Source organism: Castor canadensis, chromosome 10, assembly GCF_047511655.1.
Source record: "Castor canadensis chromosome 10, mCasCan1.hap1v2, whole genome shotgun sequence".
In the NCBI taxonomy this organism is placed as follows: domain Eukaryota; kingdom Metazoa; phylum Chordata; class Mammalia; order Rodentia; family Castoridae; genus Castor; species Castor canadensis.
This window is the reverse complement of record NC_133395.1, coordinates 83,089,905-83,093,746: the sequence shown is the minus strand read 5'-3', so window position 1 is coordinate 83,093,746 and position 3,842 is coordinate 83,089,905. Positions and strand designations below refer to the sequence as shown.

The 3,842-nt window shown below is 40.6% G+C and overlaps 1 non-coding gene across 1 annotated transcript; it reads left to right on the top strand.

Moving 5' to 3' along the window:
• Positions 1-2,978: 2,978 nt before the first annotated feature.
• Trnav-cac (transfer RNA valine (anticodon CAC)) lies at positions 2,979-3,051 on the top strand. Its single transcript has one exon. It is a non-coding gene; the product is annotated as a tRNA-Val (tRNA).
• Positions 3,052-3,842: the final 791 nt, after the last annotated feature.

Sequence of the window (3,842 nt, the reverse complement as noted above, 5' to 3'; positions counted from 1 at the left end):
CAGTTAATACTGTCTTGTGCACTAAAAATGTGGTGAGGGCTGGGGATGAAGCTTGGTGGTAGAAAGCATGCCTAGCCTGTGGAAGACCCTGGGTGCAACTCCCAGCCTCCCCCAAAAAAATAAATTTTGTTAAGAAAATAACAGTTCACATTATACATTCTTATCACAAGCAGGAACAAAAAGGAAAAGAAAAAAGTTGATCAGAGGATGGCAGAGAGCAAGGACCTTTCATTTAAAATGCCTTTAATAAAGTTAGCAGGGCTCTTTGGTTTATCTTTCTTCTTTTGAGTCTGGGAAACATTCCATTCTTTTTTTTTTTTTTTAACTCAAGGCCTCATGCTTGCTATGCTAGGCAAGTGCTCTACAACTTGAGTCACTCCACCAGCCCTCTTTCTTCTATTTTTTAAAATTAAACACAGTGTGTTCACAAAATACTGTGTTCATCTTGAGTTTGGCACAGCTTCCAATTCGGTTTTCTGCTGGCAAAACAGGAATAGTTGGTCATGGCTATCTGTACAATGGGCCAAGTTTGAGCTGCACTGTGATACATTTGCAATAAATCTGTCATTTTGGTGCCACTGAAAATGCATTGTACCAAAAGTAAAGAATTTGAAGATTATATTTTAATAGTAAAGCACAGCAATAAAATCACCAGGGCCCAGATGGGAGGTTCAGTGGAACACTGAAGAAAGTGACAGAAGAGATGGGCAGATGTCTCCTCTTCTGGTGGCTTCTTGAGCAAGTACTGTTTTCCATCACTCTCCACATGCCATCCTCCTCCCTCCCGCTTGTTTAGATTCAGATACTTGCCAAAATCTGGCTGGCAAAGACCAAAGAGCGAATTCCAACCATACATGCTCCTCAAATAAATCTCAGTGGAACTTCTCTCAACCTGGAGGAGTGAGGCTTTGGAATCTTCTGAGCCACAAGCCCTTTGGACAGTTTGCAGAAGCTTGCGAGCCCTTCTCAGAGTATTGTTTAATGTGTAAAATAAAACAAATATGATTACATAGGAAACTGGTTCTACTGAAATACAAGATCAAATATTTTAAAAGCCTGATTATATAGTGAAATGTGTGTTGCTTTATTCATTCATTAAGATCCCCCAACTTCCATAGTTTTATAGTAGAGATGTCTACTTGTGGTATTCCAGGAATAACCACAAGTATAATGTGATAGGAAAATATTGAGGAATTCTGTGGAAGACAAATTCATAGGAACTGCCAATATTACTGGGATGTGGTTTATTTGTACAATTTCAATTGTAAGTTAGAGAAAATAAAGATGTAACTTTTTAACATTCAAGTTCACAACCCCCCTTGAGATCTATCCACTTGAGATCAAGAATTCCTAAATCAAGTGTGGTGGCGTATGCCTGTCATCTCAGCTACTTGGGAGGCTGAGAAAGGAGAATTGCTTAGCCTGGAAGCTCATAGTCAGTCTGAGCAACATAAAAAGACCCTGTCTCAAAAAAAAAAAAAAAATAGCCAAGTGTGGTTCATGCCTGTAATCCTAGCATTCAGGAGGCGGAGGCAGGGGGATCAGGAGTTTGAGGCCAGCCTAGACTACACAGGGAGTTTCAGGCCAGACTGAGCTACATAGCAAGACCCATTAAAAAAAAAAAATCACAAATCAACCAAACAACAACAAAACCCCTGGACTGAGATTGCCTGCACAAAGGAGCAGCCTAGTAAAAGGCTTAAATATCAGGAATGATTACAATATACATGAAGTGATTGGATTTCCTTCCACATGGAGTGAACTTTCTGGAGTAATCAGTAAATATATTTTCAAAAATTGGGGGAGAGTAGTAATAAAAAGTCTCCCAACAAAGAAAAGCCCAGGACTGGATGGATTTACTGCTGCATTCTACCAGGCCTTTAAAAAAGAACTAACACTGGTGCTCTTCACTGATCAATAAATTAGAAAGGAAAGGATCACTACCATTCTATCCTTCATTCTATGAAGCCAGTATTGTCTTGATTCCAAAACTAGATAAGAACAAAACAAAACAAAAAAATACAATTAATCTCTTTGATGAGCAAAGATGCAAAAAATTCTCAATAAGATACTGGCAAACTGAATTCAACAACACATTAAAAAGATCACATGCCACGATCAAGTCAGTTTCATTTCAAGATAAGAACAAAACAAAAAAATTACAGATTAATGTTCAACATCCTTATCCATAAAGAAAATGCAAATCAAAACAACACTAGTGGGAGCCAGTGGCTCATGCCTATAATCCTAGCTACTCAGGAGGCAGAGATCAGAAGGATCACAGTTCAAAGCCAGCCTAGGCAAATAAGTTCACAAGACCTATCTTGAAAAAACCCTTCACCCAAAAGGGCTGGTGGAGTGACTCAAGGTATAGGCTCTGAGTTCAAACTCTGGTACCACTATCTCACTCCAATCAGAATGGCTATCATAGCCAGGTGCTGGTGGCTCACACTTGTAATCCTAGCTGCTCAGAGGCAGAGATAGGAGGATCACAGCTCAAAACCAACCTGGTCAAAAAGGTTATGAGACCCTATCTCAAAAAAACCCATCACAAAAAAAGGGCTGGTGGAGTGGCTCAAGTAGAGAGGCTGCCTAGCAAGTGTGAGGCCAAGTTCAAACCCCAGTACCACCAAAAAAAAAAAAAAAAAAGGCTATCATTAAAAAAACAAATAATAATAAATGCTGGCAAGGATATGAGGAGAAAAGGAGCCTTCATCTACTCTTGGTGGGAATGTAAACTAGTGAAGCCACTATACAGATGAGTATGGAAGTTCCACACAAAACTAAAACTACCTCATGGTCCTGCTATACCACTCTTGGGCACATATCAAAACAGTTGAGATACCTGAACACCTATGATTATCACAGCAGCCAAATTATAGAATCAGCCTAGGTGCCCAACAACCAATGAATGGATAAAGACAATGGGGCATATATACACAATGGAGTCAATTCAGTCATAAGGAAGAATGAGGGCTGGTGGTGTGGCTCAAGTGGTAGAGCACCTGCTTCACGTGTGTGAGGCCCTGAGTTCAAACCCCAGTACCACCAAAAAAGAAAAGTGAAAAGAAGAATGAGATTGTTATTTTCAAGAAAATGAATGGAACTGGAGATCATCATGTTGAGTGAGATAAGCCAAGCTCAAAAACTTCAATGTTGCATGCTTTCATTGGTTTGTGGTATCTACACCTTAAAAAAAAGGGGGGGGCGGGAGTAAGTAAAGTGAAGAATTTTGAAGTGGTTAGGCTTAGCTGCTCTCCCATATCTCTCTACCAGGTAATAATGAAAGTGATTCTCAGCCCAAATTCAGACACACACAGAGATTCTTTAAGCAGACATGTGTGCATGCTGGGCGTGGACCTGTGCGTGCTGGTCTGCAGAGACTTTCACAGACATCATCTCATGTAGTCTTTCCAGTCGTCCTTTGAGGTTTCACCCTTGTGGTTTTGCAATGAGAAAATAAAGGCTCTGTGCTGTGAAAGTATCTTGCCCAAGGGTACTTATAAGTAGGTGATACAGCCTGGCCCCTCTTCCCACAAACCTTTCATCAAACAGAGACCCTGCAATCTAAGTGTTGCCAAGGAGCATGAAAGCAAACGGAGATGCCACCTTCATCATCTTGGATAATGACACCTCAAGGAGGAGTGCTCAATTAAACTGATAAAAGGCAGTGGTTATCAAACTTTAATGGTCCCAGAACTTCCCACATGCGCTTCATGAGACTGAGGTGGGAACCTAGGAATCTAAGTGTTTTATGTACCCTGTGATCCTGGCACAGGAACCTTGCAAACCACAAGTTTCCATACGCTGGTCTGGAAAAATGCACAGGACCTTCAGAACAG